Source organism: Alexandromys fortis, unplaced genomic scaffold (assembly GCF_014885135.2).
Source record: "Alexandromys fortis isolate MF-2015 unplaced genomic scaffold, M_Fortis_MF-2015_v1.1 scaffold_62, whole genome shotgun sequence".
In the NCBI taxonomy this organism is placed as follows: domain Eukaryota; kingdom Metazoa; phylum Chordata; class Mammalia; order Rodentia; family Cricetidae; genus Alexandromys; species Alexandromys fortis.
In genome coordinates, this window is record NW_026067942.1 from 9851055 (window position 1) to 9869080 (window position 18026).

Sequence of the window (18026 nt, forward strand, 5' to 3'; positions counted from 1 at the left end):
TCATTGTGTGCCATGCCAGCACTCAAAAGCCTAAGACTCTGAGCCTAGAAACAAAAATTTTAGGAGGCGATGAGGTTGCACACATGGACTCTTCTGCCAGCTTTTTATCTGAGCAGATAAATAAATGATTTGTCTTTCAAGTCTGGATAGGCATATTATTTCCTTTCTATCTTTTCTTGATAAATCAATCTTGTTTCATGGCATAAGGCCAGGGAGAGGCAAACAGTTTTGTGCAATAGGATGCTACTCATTTCCTTATAAACCTACTCATGGCCCAATGATTTTTTTCCTATCAAAATTTAGCCATTTGAGACATTTTATTGAGTATACTCTGTGTAGTGGCTGCTCTAGAGACAGGATGAAGCAGACATTCATAGAACTTCTAGCTCTAGCAGAGGAGAAAGGGAAAAATAGTTTACCTCAACAAACATATACATACATTTTCAAGTAATATATGGAACTATAAAAATACATAAATTTTCCCTTCAGTATATTCCAAGACCTTTGGTGAATTTAAACCTTAGCTACTACTGAGGCCTGCAGACAATCACTGTAACACTTTAAGAGTTGACCTAATAACTACGACAACTATCAAAGGACAGAACCCCATTTGAGGAGTTCCCTCCACCACACTGGCCTGTAGGTCTGTGTGGTGTTTTCCTAATTGTTGATGAATATAGAAGGGCAGTCCTGAGACGTAAAAGAAAGACAGCTGAACCTGAGCCTGAGAACAAGGCAGTAAGAAACACCCCCCCCCACACACACACACAAACACAATCTGTGCTTCAGTTCTTGCCTTCAGGTTCCTGTCTTGAGCTCTTGCCCTGGCTTTTCCTTGATGTAAGCCAGGTAAGCTCTTTCATCTCCAAGTTGTTTTTGGTCAGTGTTTTATCACATCAACAGATAAAACCAGGACAAAAATGAATTATTCTTTTCATAGCTTTTTATGGAACTTTTGTGAGCACTTCCATTATTTTGCTAGCAATTTTAGATGCCACTGGCAATCAAATTAATGAAATTGTTTTACCTAAGAAGTTAGTATTCAATAAGCATAATAATCCTGCCTTGTCTTCCCTGAGCACAGCTCACCAAAGATGCACACAGCACAATGTAATTCAGAGATGGAAACACAAGCAGATGAAGCAATCAGAGCAACCATTCAGTGATGGACTCTGAAACTTAAGGGTCTCAGACACAACACTATAGGCCAGCAGTTCTAAACGCTAATTCATCTGAATGTCATTGATCTTGCTCAAGCAATTCACTTTCCTCTGAACATCAAGACTCTCACAAGAAGGATTTCTTGAGTTACCCTTGGTTCATGAACAGAACTGCTTGGACCTGCTTGAGCTGCTTTGTGGTCAATCCATGAGGGTCTGGAATCAGCCTACAACTGGATTTAGCTCTGATACTATGTGACCTTGAGTGTATTATATTTCAAACACCCTTAATTCTCTGTTTCCTCATTTATGAAAAAGGAGAAAGAATATATAAAAATATGTTATGCCACAAATTAATGTCTTATGTCTTCATTATGGGGGGCAAAATTAATCTCAAAAGTACTTTGTTTAGGGGCTGGAGAAATGGCTCAGTGGTCCTGTGTTCAATTCCCAGCAACTACATGGTGGCTCACAACCATCTGTAATGAGATCTGTGCCCTCTTCTGGCCTGCAGGCAGAGTACTGAGAATACTGTATACATAATAGATAAATGAATCTTTTTTTAAAAAAAGTACTTTGTTTATTAGTCAAAGAAAACCCTTAATAACATTTGGTTAAAGAGCAGGCAAGGGACCAGAGAGATGGCTCAGTGACCAAGAAAGCTTATTGTTCTTGTAGAGAATGTGAGTTTTACTCCTAATACCCACACTGGGTTGCTTACAACCACCTGTAACTTCAGTTAAAGGGATTAGCTCCTCTCTGCCTCTGCAGGCAACAGCATAAGACATAGTGCTCATAAATTCCTACAGGGCAGACAAGATTTTTTCTGACCTCAGATTGAAAATAGTCTAGAGTGGTGACTTAGTTCAAAAACTAAATTTTTTGCACAGTAATCTACTGTTTTCAGGAAGATATAGGAGGCAGTAGCGAGACTGCTGAGCATCTTAGATAAAAACATGATAGCAGCAGGGCTCAGGGTGCAGAGCAGCTGGGAACGAGCATCTTGTGTTGTGATCCAGCTGCCCTCACTCCCCCTGACTGACAGCGGAATTTCCTTGTGGTCTGTAACTGACAAGGATGTTTGTGTTCTTTCTGGCCGGTGGGTCTCCACAGAAGGAGTAGAGGTGTAGAAGGTTGCTGGGCAAAATAAAGGTTGCTGTTCTTGCCACCTGAAAAGAAGCCTCCATGTCTCAATCCTGGCACCACCCCCCCCCCCAGCCTCAGCTATCCAGGCTGCACTGGCTGCAGCAATCCTGGAGCGTCAATATCAATAGAGGACTTTAGATATGGCTGCATTGGTGAACCTATAAGTATCCCGTGCTGTGCCCTGCTTTCAGTAAAAATCTTTGTATAAAATGGTCCTGTGTTCTGAAGGCTTTTAAAAGAAGAAGAAGAGACAATAGCAGCATCTTCCACAAGTAGTTGGAAGAACTTGAATTTGGCTGGCCCAGGAATTCATAAGAAAACATGAATATGTCAGCCCTTTTTCCAGGAGTCCTTTGCGAACTTGGGAGAAGACACAGTTCTCACATAATTTTGTATGGGAGTTCAAGATTTTAAAACAAACAAAAAACAAACCATGATTTAAGAAGGCTGATAAAAATCAAGGTGCATAGGAGTAGATGAAAGAATGTACAAGAAGCAATTAGCTCAGAACATAGACCTTGATTGATAAGCACTCAACTAAAGGCCTTTATTATTTTGATTATTCATTTCCTCTTATTTTCATCCCTTTGAACTTCAAGGCTTTATAATCTACTCATAAATTATGCTACTCACTTATTCTACTGGCATTCATCAAATTATCTTCCTGTGTATTAGGTATATTTAATAGCTACTGAGAGCTTAGTATGTCCTAAGGACTGGACACAACTACTTTTATTGAATCCTCAGATGAACCTGAGGGAGAAACAAATGTATTCTCACTTGTTACATGACTCTTTTGGGGGAGAGTTGAACAAGTCTTCACCCTAGATAGGGTACCAATGACAGGCCAAAAAAGCAATTCCATTCAACTTGGTGAACCAAGGAGTCTTATCTATTGGACTTGCGTGTAAGGAGCATGAATGAAGGGTCACTTACATGTTACTCGTGGGTGACTCACAAAGGTCTCCATCACTAAAATGCCCCCATCACACCACGGATGACAACTGGTGAGTGCTGCTTTACTGGAGTCCTATATTATTTAGTGCCTCCCCAAACCACATGAAGCTGGAGCATGATTACAAGAAGCTTGGGGAGGGACAGGACTGCGTAACTAGAATTGAAATTGAGGGTCCATGGCCCCTCCTTGCCCACCTTCTTGGAAGAAATGTTAATAGGCCTGATCTTGTTAGGGTCAGTTGTGAATGATTACAGCTGTTTTGACTTCAGTATGGCAATGGTCATGTCATGCCCAAGAGATAAGTGTACCAAAGAAACATTTTACAAGTGAGAAAACTGAGACACAGTGAAGTGAAGGGACTTGTATTAGATCCTCTGCACAAGCCAGTGAGGAAGCCAGGATTGAAATCCAGGCCACTGAATGTCAATATATGCTTTTAAGCTCCATAGTAGGATGGTTCTGAAAGACAAAGCTGGAAAGCTGTAACTGACAGAAGTGGCCATGAGGAAAGGACCTTTGAGAAGCAAACAGAGTAGCTGGGTTTTCACAGTTCCTACAATTGGGTTCTAACACTTCTGCCAGAGCTGCCAGATAGCTGCATTGATTCTTGCATATTGCCAACGCACACTACAGCAAAGGAAAGGAGGGAAATGAAGAAAAGGGATTGATTTAAGTTGCCAATAGCTAGAAGCTGACTAGTTTACCCTAATGCAGCACAACAGCAATAAATAAATTAATCACTTGAGGGTAGGGAATGACTTTCCTATACTCAGTTATTAAAGGCTTGTATCACTAATTAGTCTATTAGTTAGAACTGTTCTCTTCCTTCCACATGTTATCAGTCTGCCAAAGCAGAGAAAACCCAGCCTTCAGGGCAGAAAATAGGAGAAAAAAGATGCAGCAGATATAAACAGCTGGGCTTCTGTATGTTTTAAAAGCACAGCTCTTAGTGGTGCCTGGGGCAAATCCACCTGCTACAAGGCAAAGGACGTTTATCAAAACCCAAAGGGCTGTTGTCTTTGTTGAACAGAAAGGGGGAAAAAAACGATTTAATCTTTAAAGAAAAACCTACCATAATCACAAGAGGACCCAAGAAGGACTATTCCCCTGGGTGTTTCTTGGAGCTCAAGACGTGTACACACACACACACACACACACACACGCACGCACACACACACACACAACAATTCAGTGCAAAGGTGGCATTAGAAGACTGATAAGCTGAGTGGTTCTCTGCCTGATGCTCAAGTGCACTCATCTTCTTCAGGAGCTTATGTGTACTGAGTTCTTACTAAATGCCTGATGCCATTTCTGTCCTTCATATCTATAATATCTTATTTGATGATTGGTGTGGGATGTCCTTCTGTATATGTATTGCTTTTATTGGTTAATAAATAAAGTTTCTTTCAGCCAATGGCTTAACAAAGTAAAGCCAGGTGGGAAATCCAAACAGAGATGTAGAAAGAGAGTAGGTGAGTCAGGAAGAAGCCATGTAGCCGGAGACAGACATCTCCACTGGAGCTTGCTGAAACTTTGCCGATAGGCCACGACCTTGTGGTGATGGACAGATTAATGGAGATGGGTTAGTTTAGGATATAAGAGCTATCTAGACTTCTCAGCAGTCCTCATTGTCCGCTGTGCTGAGAAGTCAAGATCAATGACACTGGGTTTTGATCCTACTGCACGTACTGGCTTTGTGGGAGCCTAGGCAGTTTGGATGCTCACCTTACTAGACCTGGAAGGAGGTGGGAGGTCCTTGGACTTCCCACAAGGCAGGGAACCCGGACTGCTCTTCGGGCTGATGAGGGAGGGGGAGGGATATGGGAGGCAGTGGAGGGGAGGAGGCAGAAATCTTTAATAAATTAAAAAAAAAAGAAAAAAAGGAGCTATCTAGAAATATGCTTAAGCTATTGTCCAAACAGTATAGCAAACAATATAGTTTCTGATTATTTTCAGTCAGGATGGTCAGGAAACGAACTAGTAGCCTCCAACAACAGGTGATTTCATTGATGTTTTCAAAGTGCCTTCCAGTTGGCCTCAGATGAGCCCTGACCTTAACTGTGGTCAGTAAAGAAGACGACTTTGTTCTTGCTCTCCTGTCTTGGCAATTACTGGCCCAGGCCTCCTCCTACCCACCAAGGTCTTGAGAAAGCCTCTCATCAAATACCTTCTATGTAAAGGTGTGGTAAGACAAAACGTAAACCTAATACTTGTGTAGCTGAGGCAGGAGAACTGCAAGTTTGAGGCCAAATAGGGCTTTATAGAGAGATTCTGTCTTTAAAAATCATTTTGCATAACAGATACATTTACAGCCTCAGGCAACAAGCCATCAACATAGGCAACATTACTGCATACGAATCATGTCATTACTGAACAGTTCCAAAAAGCTCAGGGCCTCAACGCTATTTCCATATCTCTGTGAAAGGAACAACAGGAGAGAACAACAGCCTTCATACTCCTGTGCCTTCCAATCTCCTAAGTTTCCCTCTGTCCTTTGCCTTGTTGCTAAACAGACAACTTACGAGCATAAACACCATCAGCCACAGGGTTGGACATTGGGGAAGGTGTTTACACTAGCAACAAACCACCAACAGCTGTTTTATCACCTGGCTTAATTCTCACCACAGCTATGTGCTGGGATATGATTAATCCCATTTTGAATAATGGAGAAATGGAGGCTCAGAGGGGTTAATGTGGCCAGACATCTGCAAGACCTAACAAAATGTTAGTAAGAGTTTGGTAGCTGTTTGGTGATGGGCAGAAGTACAAATATAGAGTCAACAGACCCCGGCTTCTGGTAATCTTTGAGCCTGAAGGTGTTCAGTGACATATTGTTGTGATCCAGCTGCCCTCACTCCCCCTAACTGACAGAGGAACTTCCTTGTGGTCTGTAATTGACAAGGATGTTTGTGTTCTTTCTGGCCGGAGGTTTTCCACAGAAGCAGCAGAGGTCTAAAAGGCTCGGGGCTAAATAAAGGTTGCTGTTCTTCCATCTGAAAAGAAGCCTCCGTGTCTCAATCCTGGCACCTCCTGCCAGTCTCGGCATCCAGGCTGCACAGTGCAGCAATATATAAAGTTGGTCTGTCCATTGAGATTATCCTATTAGAATACAAAAGTATTGAGATGGGTTTCTGTCCCACCTGGTCCAGAAGCCACTCAGTCCCAAAGAAACACACAGAGGCCTACATTTCTTCCTATATATGATTAAGTTTTCCCAACCAAACTACCTTATACTTCAAAAACCCTTCATAAGTTCTGTATCTCCGTGTCTGTGACATATCTGTCCCAATATTGCTTCCTCCTCTGGAGCTGGAAGGGAAGAGCAGGTTGGGGGTTGGTGGTGGTAGAGAATACCTAGACTTAGAACCCAAACTCACAATCTGTTGCCTGGTGACTAGCTAGGTAACCTATGACAAATGGTGTTCCATTGATCTACTTCAGTCTCCTCACATGCAAAATGAAAATGTTACTGCTAGGATCAAGTAAGTGATACAACATAACCAACTATAATACATAGATTTCGGAGAAGATTTTAAAATTGTTAAGTACCACCACATACATCTAAGAGCAACCCTGGGTGTTACCATCCGCATTTTTCAGTCGAAGAAACTGAAGACTCAGAAAGATTGAAAATCATTTGAAAATGGCGAGTTCTGCTATCTTTAAAATCTGCCTTCTGCCTTCTAGCCATGTGTGGTGTCACACACTTGTATTCCTAGCACTCAGAAGACTGAGGCAGGAGGATTATAAGTTTGAGGTCTGCTTGGGCTATAGAGTAAGACATTATCTCAACAAACAAAAGTCAAACAATAAAACAAGACTGGTTGGTCTTACCGCATTTAAGAATACTACTATATTTGCCCCAGGGTCTCTTATCTGGGGTGCCTGTTATATTCTACCTTTCATTTATTTAATGGAAATGTTCATGCTTCTACATTACAATAGGTCTTGTGCTAGGCATGGAGAACACTGGTGCAGACATCTCACTATGGCAAGGAAAGCTGATGTCACAGAAGTAAATAGCAGTATTGAAGGGATAATGTCATAAAAAGAATGGACTCAGAACAGTAATGCAAGAGAAGGCAAAGGGGACTGCTGAACAGGGTGTAGCAGGGAGAGCGTTCACTGTTGAGTGGGAAGGACACTGATGTTTAGTATCAGCGAAGTGTGCAATTAAAGCAAAGTACCAAGAGGGGAGGCTGGAGATAAGGACAGATCCTTGAGGCCTAGTGAACCAGGTGAAGAGGTTTGGTTCTCACATGGTTGTAATCAGAGAAGAGATTGATACTTTTGGAGACCTTTCAGCCTGGAATGTTGTCTTTCTTCTGAGATGCTATAATAGAAAACCTTGGGCAGGTGCTTATTTCTCACTTCTGGAGGCTGAGGAAACCAAGATCAAGGTGCTGGAAAGTTTTTTTCTGGTAAAGGTCAGCCTCTATTTTTGGAGTTTTTATCTTGTCTTGGTTTTTCTTCAGGAGGCACAGAACAGTGAGAACGAACAAGTTCCCAGGTGTATTTTATATTTTTCTAAATATATAGCTTAGGCTGGTAATGAACTCATGATATTTCTGCTGTGCACTCTAAAGTCCTGAAATTGCATTTGTGTGCAACTTACACCCTGCAAATGCCCCCTCTTTAAAGACATAAATTCCATTCACAAAGTTTCACTTTTATGACCTAACTATATCCCAAAGGTTCTACCCCCTAATACTATCACATTGGATCTATGAATTTGAAAATATTTTTTAAGAGGACACATATACAGGCCATAGCAGATGTGGGCCTGGATCTGAGCCTGGTGAGGCTGGAAGCAGGGAGTGTAGCTGGGGTGGAGACACATGTGGAAATTTATAAAAAAAATAATTGTTCTGAGCTGGGAATGAAGATGAAGAGGACCTCAAGATGTGATTTAGGAGTAGAGCATGGACAGTGTGTTATAGAGTTATTTCCTTACTGAAACACACTCTTCTGGACACAGTCTTCTTAAGAGTTAGGAAGCAAACTAAAAATACAAATTTAAAAACTGAGAAGTCTCAACAAGCTCCTGAAATTTACAAGTCATAGGTCCCTTCTTAAGGTTACATAAGCAATAAATAGCATTAGCTGGGGAGAGAAGATACTCTGAGCTGTCTATAAGTAGGCCTGGAAGTTCCACACTTGCAGGTTTTATGAATTGTCACTCATCGTGGGAGCAAGCTTTTCAGTGATGCAACTACCTTTAGTCATCCATGTTCTATAAGTGACCCCAATAAATCCACTGGTTTACTAAGCTACACTCAATTGGAATAGTTTCTTTAGCTGCCATGGATTGGTTTGTTCATAACTCCCAGGAAAAGTCACAGAACATGGTGACTGGCTTGGAGGAAATGAAAAATCAAAGGTGACATTCTTGTTTCTTCTATCAGGTACAATGAGTAGGGGGTGGGGCACCTTGTTGGACTCATGGACACTAGTGGTGGATTAACTGCTGCTTGACAGGCGCATTCTGCACGAACTTGTATCCTAACTTCATCTAGCAACCATTGAATTGAGGCTGCTTTGTCCAAAAGAAAACAGAAATGAGAAGATCTTCCCATTTTAAGGGCTCTGTTTTCTAGCCATGGAATTATACTTGGGAGAATATGTGTTGCTGTTGGAGCAACCAAAGAAAAGGAGGGTACAGTTTCCTCTGGGTATCCCCCTGGGCTTCTTATTCCCCCCAGTTCCTTCACTTTGAGTACTAATAAACTGTTGTCAAATAAATTGTGTAAATTACCTCAGTTACAGAAGGAAAACACTGATCTTAAAAGAACTTACAATCAACTACAGCTGATGGAGGAAGGTCATTGGTTAAATAAAGAAACTGCCTTGGCCCTGATAGGACAGAAAATTAGGTAGGCGGAGTAAACAGAACAAAATGGTGGGAGGAAGAGGAAGTGAGATCAGACGCCATGCCTCTCTCTCCAGGGCAGATCTAATGGAGCAAGTTGCCAGGTCAGATATGCTGAATCTTTCCCAGTAAGACTGGTGCTACACAGATTATTAGATATGGGTTAAGGCAAGATATGAGAGTTAGCCAAAAGAGGCTAGGTATAATGGGCCAGGCAGTGTTTATATGAATACAGTTTGTGTGTTATTTCAGGGCATAATCTAGCCAGGTGGCCAGGAGCCGGGTGGCAGGAACGAAGCCCAGCAGCTCCTTCTACATACAGCAAGAGGAGCATGTATAAAACAGTGGTTAAAAACAGAATGTGATGCAGAAAAATCATCAAGGACGAAGAGGCTTTTGTGCTGGCCTTTAAGGAAAGGAGGAGGAGGAGGGTATGAGTGGTCAGAAGTAGAGATCTGGTGTCTTCCTCTTCTCCTTTCCATCTTATTTTTCCAGATAAAATCTTTCACTAAATCTTGAGCTCAAGTTCCGGCAAGACTGGCCAGAAACGAGACCCCTCTACAATCTGCCTGTCCCTACTATGCCTCCAATTCCCATCGAAGGGTTTACAAAAAAAAAAAAAAAAAAAAAAAAGGCATTTTTGTAGGCAGAAACACGGTCTCAGAGGCTGGTGAAGATGTCTCAGAAGGATGGCAAAGTGGCAGTTTCAGGTACTGCCAATTGGCTTACCTGCCCTCACAGGCACATGTAGAGGTCTGAGGTTGGCGGTCTTGACATGGAGAAGTTTCAAAATATCCTGAAATACCATGCAAAACTCTGCTTCTATGAGAGTGCACGTTTTTCTGTAGGGAAGGTCCACAGTTCTTCTCCAATTCTCTACAGGTTGTATTCAGAAAACTGTCAAGAAAACATTTCCCCGAATAAGCATTTATAGGTAGACAGAAGCATAATCTGTTTTCTACTTAGCACCAGGTGCACCCCTGTGAATCTCACTACACAGGCCTTTAGTTGCCTGAGCGAAACCCACATCTCCTACCTTTTACCTTGTAAGAGCTGTCATGAGAGAAACTTTGGAAGAAAAGAAACCAGAACCGGTGAAGAAAAGGACAGCTCTGCAGCCGCCCTCAGGTTAGGGCGGGCCCGTTGCCGGAGAGAACGTGGTTGGTCGGCTGGCTGGTCAGATCCTCTGCCGCATTTCTCACGGTTGGGCGGGGGCGACCGCGTTCCCAGCAGGCGCAGCGCCGGACTTGGCCGCACGGTGGCGCGGCGCGGGCGCCGAGCGTGGGAAGAGCGGGCGGAGCTCTCCGAGGGAGCGGAGTCCGCAGCGTTGCGCCTCCCGCGGGTAGTTGCGCCGCGAGGCTGTGCTCGCTGAGCTGCGCCGGAAGCCGGCGGCCGCCCAGGTAGGAGCTGCGGGGCGGGATGAGCGAGCCGGGCCGCGCGTGACCCTTGCATGCCCGGCCCGGCCGCGCCTACCACTCCGCTGCCGCCTCGCGGGCGGGCGGGCAGGCGGGTGCGGATGGCGGCCTGGGCAGTGCAGGCCTGAGGGGCCACAGCCTCGGGCGCACGAACCTGAACGGCGCCCTGCAACTCAGCTTCCCTGTAGGCGGCGAGCAAGGTGCTAACGCAGGGGTGCGGCTACTTGGAGCGGCTTCCCGGGAGGGAAGCGGAGACAGGTGGTTGAGGGGGCGAGGGACGGCGCAGCACGTTCCGAGATGTGGGAGCTTGCCTCTAGCTCTTCAGAGGCACGGAGGTGCGTGAGGGAAAGCCAGGGCGTAGCTTGGTACTCGCAGGTGCAGCCTGAGGAGATGCCACCGCGCAGGTTCTGTGCGATTCCTCCACCCCATTAATAACGTGGGTGTGGTAGTGATTATGGGAGACTTGGACGGAGCTCTGAACTGGCCAGCTGCGCCCCCCTGGCCCCTATGCACGTCCACCAGCCACAGACGCCTGCGCCATTGGGGAGGGGGGGGGAGGAGCAAGCCCTCTGGGTAGCTGCTCTGGCAACCTAGGTAGCTGCAGAGATAGGGCAGATAGAGTCAGAGCTGTGGACTAAGTTCCGCCCTTAAGTTTCTGGGTGGTGGGTCATCTTCCCGTGGGGGAAGTGGGGCTATGGGGAAACGGTGAATTTACTCAGGACTCCTTCCTAGCTTTGTTTGTAATCAGAGATGGGATTTGGCCCTTGGCAAATATGACTTTATTATTTTTTTAAAATTTCAGTTTGGACGTAATTATTATTTTTTTAATTTTTAGAGAAACAACAAATCGCAGAGCAGAGGACAGCTGGTCCAACCAAACCTGTTGCTGCTGCAGTGCCTCTTATGTCTGGATAGATGGGTCTCTGTACCTTCCCCCTCACTTGCCGAGGCTCCTGGATACCCTCCTGCCAGGCTGTACAGTCTGCCTTTAGCCAGGGTGGTGTTGGTGCTGTGGCCCCCACCTGCCACACAGCAGGGGAAGAATGCAAGAACCAGGCAAGTCTCTCTGTTCTCTGGGGTGAAAGGAGCAGGTATAGACAGGGCTGAGGCTTCCTTTGGCACTGGTGGCTAGAGGATTGGTATGCCAGCCCCTTGGGCTGGTTTCCACTCCTGGCCTGTCTCTGGCATTGGATAACTGCGTTGGTGCTATTGATGTCGTCATGTTATATAACACTTATATAATCTCCCACGGCGATAGCTTTCTCTCTGTTCTGAGGTCACACTGATGGGGTGTATGCCTGTGTAGGAGAAAGGATCTGTGGTATTTGGACGGACCTGTTCCCTCAGCTCATCCCCAGCTAGAATCCTTTTGATGGTCTTGGAACAGGAGAGGTACCCAGCATACCTAGCAGTTCAGTACTGTGAACTGTGCTAGCTGGGCAGTTTTCTCCTTTTCGTCCTTTCATATCTCCGTCTCCAGTGGATTGTTTGTTAGTGTGGATGCCATTCTTAACCTCTGAGTCCAGCTCTTGGTTCTTGGGGCTACGTGGCATGGCAGGTGGGTGTGGTGAGATAACCCCCAGGATGTGGAGCACATGATACATTGTGCTTGAAAATCAGGATTAGCTCTGCCCTTGAGGTTTTGAGCAACAGACTGGAGCGATGATGCTGGCATTATATGACATTTGGAGCAGGTCTGGGGGACAAGAGGTGGTCAGGGAAGGGTGTACAGGGAAGTGGATCAGACAGCAAAGATAAACACGGTGTTCTTTTACTGTACTCTCCACTGGGCTGTCCATGGTTACCAGGGCAACAGAGGCAGTGGTGAAATCATGCTTTTCGTTCAGTGGAAAAATCTGGTTCCTCCTCTTTCCCCTCCTCTTTCAATTGCCTGCCAACCCTGCCCATTGGGAGGGTGATGCCCCTAGGGATCAAAGGCTCCAACATACCCTCTTAATGCCCTGCATTGTCATTTTTTTAAAAAAATCATCTCCCCGCTTCCTGCTTCTCCTAGCTACCCCTAAACCCCTACAGTTGTCAGTTGCGTGGGAGTTGGAATACATGGAGGGGGCAGGGTATGAACGTCATCCCTGGGCAGGGCTAGGCGAGCGTGGGCAGAGACGCCGTGCAGAGTGACAGGAGCATGGACAGGTCAGGAATTGATGAGTTCCACAAGCCAGAGGTCTTTTCCAGAATGGTAGATAGGTGGAAGGGGGCCATAAGATGGTAGAGTGTACAGAGTGTGAAGCTCTGGGCTCAGGGTTATGGGAAGTAAGACATACCTTATGATAAAAAGCCAGAGTTCACTCATTCAGCAGTTATTGTGTGCCCCTTAAATTAGGTAAGGTTCTGGAAGCTTGGAAGCCAGAGAGGTGGTAGTGAGCCCTGACCTTTAAGGGAATGTATGCCTGGGAGGAAGATGAGTAGATGTATTGGGTTAGACCCTACATACATCAGTATAAGCCTGGCATGGGGGTCAGGGAGATGGTACAGGCAGAAGACAGGTAAGATGCCGGACTGGAGAGGGGAGTCTGTGAAGCCTGCAGGAATGGAAACGAGAGACAGGTCAGACAGCCGTTTTGATTTGGGGACAGGACATGGGGAAGGAAGGTGCTAAAATTTTAGCCTTAATAGTTGGTATTCAAACTTGTTCAAGGGAGACACATTTGATTTGTTTTTAGAAATCTTTGTGATGACATTAGATATCAGCATAGAAACATTTTTGGTCAAATATAGAGTGTGAGGTGGAAGTCAGTTCTGGGGAGAGATTCTAGGAAGAGCTTAGAAGCACAGGTATATACCTTGTTCTTGTTTATAATCCCAAGACCGTTTCAGACTCCTTGGCTTGTTTCTGTTAACTACCTAAATCTTCTGTCAGACCATATCTATTTTTAAAATGCAGATTCTAGTTTATACTTTCTTTGTAGCAGCCGTTTCTGAGTACATGCAGAATCGACGCACGCAGGTGCACTTCCCTCCCCATATTGCCTTCTTGACCTTTGCAGTTCACTTAGAGTCGTGATTCTCAGCCTGTGGGTTGTGACCCGTTTGAGGGATCAACCAACACTTTCGCAGGGATTGCCTAAGACCTATGGAAAACACAGATACTTACATTATGATTTATAACAGTAGGGAAATTATAGTTATGAAGTAACACAAATAACTATGGTTGGAGGTCACCACAACTTGAGGAATTGTATTAAATGGTCATAGCATCAGGAAGGTTGAGAAGCACTGACTGAGAGGCTCAGGAAGTGCTATTGACCTGATTTCTTTCTTCCTATCACTGAGGGGAAGTACAGAGTCAGGGGACCTGTACACCGTCTTGGATGTACCACTTTCCTTTCCAGGTCTTAGCATCTAGCACAAGGAATCTAGTTTTTACTTCTCTGAGGCCCCCAGAAATGATGTCTATAGCCATTTCTACGTTTGCTTAAGTTTCTGATTCAGGTTAAGTTTTTAAACTAAACAGACTGGACTTTTTAGTTCCTTTAGAGCAAGTAGCAGATATGGACACCTGAATCTCATAGTAGAGATACATAGATACGTTTTGACTTTTGTTCCTCTCTGAAACATGAAATGCTAAAAAAGCAGATTCTAGTGTAAAAACAAAACAAAACTATGGCCTATGTAGACCAGATGCTTATTTCTGTACTTTATTGGATCTTAGAAATGCCTGTTGCTTATGTTTTGCCACAGAGATATGGTCAAGTAGGTACAACAGCCACATGACTTGCAAGCTTAAAATATTTACCATCTTATCCTTTAAGACATTACAGATAGAACTTTGCCAACCTTGCCATCGGCTACCACAAGAGCTCATGAGTCTCCACTGGGAATTCTTGCTAGGACTGGTTCAGACCTCAAAGGTTCTTAAAGATTGTGTCTTAGATATTTACAGTGACCTCATAAGAAGAAAGTAGATGGTCAGAATAATTCCATAGTGGGAAACTCCTTTCTTTCTAAGCCCTTTCTGTGGAGCCTGGAAGGTATCCCACTCTTTTGGGGGGCCTAGAGTCTAGAGTTCCTGCTGGATCATGGCCGTACTTTGACTAGTTGCTGTGCCTGATTCTCAGGTTTGTGCAGAGGAGCTAGACTGATCTCAACCCAATCTTGGGACAGAAGAATGGAGACTAATGAGTTCTTTGGTGTCCTGTAAGATATTTTCTGGTAGTTTTGCTTTGTCCTCTGCCCTAAGAGTGTCTGCAAGCAGCCTGTGTGTCTTGTCTGATCCTGGTGCCCATCCACACTGTTAGAACAAGGCCTAGGCTTGGTGTTGTGGGGGCTGTCTGTCAACTTCCTGGAGACCTTTTGTTTCCTAATTACCCCTGTCGACCTGGTCCTCAGCTTGGAGTCTTAGTAAAACCCTTGGCGGGTAATGGTGCTGATTTAAGACTTGGTGCTATGAGCTAGCAGCAGCACAACAGCTGGAGAAGTTTGGTTTAGGGTTGAGATAGGAACTGAAAGGTTTTGGTGGCAAGAAGAAACCACTCACTCTGATCTGTGGGGAAAGAAGGGGTGACATGCTTATTCCCATTACAGCTGGGAGAGAGAAAGGAGGAGGTGCCAGTAGGAGGAGGGAGCAGAGGATCCAGAATAGCAAAGACAGTAGCCAATTACACCCAGAGTTGCTTTTAGCTGGTAGTGATGAGACTGGCTCCAGGAGTTTCCTTTTCACCTCCTGATACTTCAAAAGCCCTCATCAAACACCCTTTCTACCTTTCATTTGTAGAGTTAGGATGACCCCAGACTGTAGAGGTTTAAATAATGCATTGACTTGAGTTACTGATTTCATGATCTGGATATTCATTAAGGTTCTGTGTTGGGCAGTATGTGAAGTTCCGAGAAGACAGGGAAGTAAAGCACTTACAGTCTGGTCTGGAAGGTTCATGGACAATTGAACCAATTTCTATACCATTTGTGTAGTGGTTTGAATAGGTATGGTTCCCATAGACTCATGTGTTTGAATGTTTGGCCCATAGGGAATGGCATTATTATTAGGAGTACTCGGAAGGCAGAGGCTGGTGAATCTCTGAGTTTGAGGCCATCCTGTTCTACAGTTAGAGTTTTAGGTCAGCCAAGCTTAGGCAGTGAAGGAAACCATCAAATCCAGAAAGTTGGTAAAGATTTCAATGAATGAGGGGGGCATGTTCTAGCCTCAGCAAGCAGCAGAACTTGGCAGCTTCAGCCACATGGTTCTGGCTTTAGAATCAAGGTTAGAAGAAAGGGGTCATGGGATCTCCCTCCACTACAAGGGAAATCTTTAAGGCCATGCATGGAGGTCTAGAGAGGCCATTGTGTGAAGCTGTGAAGGTGAATCCTGGATTGCTTTGGAGATCCCATGATGTTGGAGGTGCCAGAGCCATTGGGAAAGCTGCTGATAGAGTGGAACCTTTCTAGAGAAAGAAGTGTGTTGCAGTCAACAAAGCTGAAAGAATTTGGCGATCTGAAGAGCATTTTGACATTAGACATGAAGGTGCAGAGTTTGGAATTTGCCCAGTTGGTGTTTGATCATGCTTTAGCGTGGTATTTCCTCATTACCCTTCTTTCCCTGTGTTTTGGAACAGTAACATATATCCTGTGCCATTATGTGTTGGAAGTATGTGACCTGTTTTTTAATTTTATAAGGGATTACAGTTAAGAGATTGTATGAATCTCAGAAGAGATTTTGAACTTTGGACTTTTAAACATTGTTGCAACTGTGACAGAGTATGGGGACTTTTGAAGTTAAGACTAAATGCATTTACATTATGTTATGGCTTCAAGCCTTATGAGGGCCAGGGAGTGGAATATGGTGGTTTGAAGTTTGCCCCCACAGACTCATGTGTTTGAATGATTGACCATAGGGAATGGCACTGTTAGGAGGTATGGCCTTGTTGGAGGAAGTGTATCACTGTGGAGGTAGGCTTTGAGGTCATTTATGCTTAAGCTAGGCCTGGTGACACAGATTCCTTCTGCTGCCTACAGATCAAGATGTCGAACTCTCAGCTCCTTCTCCAGCACCATGTCTGCCTGAACACTGCCGTGCTTCCTGCCATGATGATAACCTTCAAAACTGTAAGCCAGCCCCAATTAAATGTTTTCATTTATAAGAGTTTCTGTGGTCATTCCGTCTCTTCACAGAAGTAGAAACCCCAGCTAAGAAAATTTGTGGTAGATTGTGTGGTTTAGAGGATGTCTGCATCTGTGATATCTGTTTCCGTCACCTTTTGCTGGATTCAGAATTTGACACACAGTAGGCATCCAGATAATTAGTTGGCTGACCCGTCCTCCTTTGATTTGCCTTGGAAATGTACAGAATATAGCTGAGTAGGTAGATGGAAGAGAGGAACTCTGAGTAACGAGCGTGACATGTTTGGGAGAAATTGGCGTTCTAGGATAATTACGATAAAATAGGGAAAGGATAGAGAAGGGGTGGAGCTACAGGGCAGGAGAGACTCCAGTGTCAGTGGAGCTATGAGAACGCTGGGTTGTGATGATACTGAGAGATGCTGCAGAGGACTGGAGTAAGAAGGCAAAGCTAGGGTGGCAGGGCAAGGGACTAGAAGCTAGTGCAAGATGTCAGTGGGCTAGGGTGAGATTGCTAGGTGAACAGGTGGGCAGGGGTGGAGAAAAGACAGAACTCTGTTCTGCAGGTCTCCATTGAAAAACTGCCAGTGTGCGTTCCAAAATACCACTCGATGGTTTTTCTGTCGTGGGGCAAATGCACAGGTTTCATGACCTCTCCCTGTAAGTATTTATTTCATCGTAGACAAAAGTAGAATTAGTGTCGCCAACCTCTGTGTTCCTGTTGCCCAGTCTTTCCAGAGGTAGTCAGAATTTGGCCTTTCTCAGTTAAATTTCCACTTGTATTCCCCCACCTTACTCCCCCACCCTGGAGTTACAGCCGATTTTAAGCATGGTAGCGTTTTTGTACAAATTCTGTTATATACTTCCACCTGATAGGTTATTTTAAGAATGTAACTCTGTTAGTGTTATCACACTGTGAATAAGCAAAGATATACCTAAATATGACCTGTTTTACAGTATGTGTTTAAATTTCTCTGATGGGTCATTAAAAAAAATAAAATTCTTTTTAAAGTCATGTTGTAAATAGGATCCGTGTTTTATTTAGTTGATAACTTATAAATCACTTGTTAATAAGGAATCTACTTTGTAGGTTTGCATTTTTAGCATTGCTTGGTTGCCTACCTTTATCTTAAACCAACTGCCCGAGCAGCTCCTGAGTTTTGTTCAAACATTGCTATTCTTACTGTGTTTATAGTTTCTTGGTTATTTATTATTTCCTTCAGTAACCCTTCTTCCCTCCCTCCCTATTTCCTTCTCTTTATCCTCCTCATCTCTCTTGTCTTGCTTTGTAGCCCTGGCTGGTGTGGAACCCACTACATAGACCATACTGGCTCTCAAATGCAGAAATCGCAGGCATATGACACCAGGCCAGCTGGTGACTATCCAGGGTCTGCTCTGCACCAGGCATT

At 44.4% G+C, this 18026-nt stretch overlaps 1 long non-coding RNA gene across 2 annotated transcripts in view; it reads right to left on the bottom strand.

Moving 5' to 3' along the window:
- The window catches only part of LOC126505374 (uncharacterized), a 33910-nt gene extending 23613 nt beyond the window's left edge, over positions 1-10297 (bottom strand). For both annotated transcript variants that reach the window (XR_007592885.1, XR_007592884.1), the window contains exons 1-2: positions 10177-10297; positions 9863-10030 (exon numbers count right to left, since the gene is read on the bottom strand). This is a non-coding gene — a long non-coding RNA (uncharacterized lncRNA). The remainder of the gene's footprint in view (positions 1-9862; positions 10031-10176) is intronic.
- Between the last annotated feature and the right edge of the window lie 7729 nt (positions 10298-18026).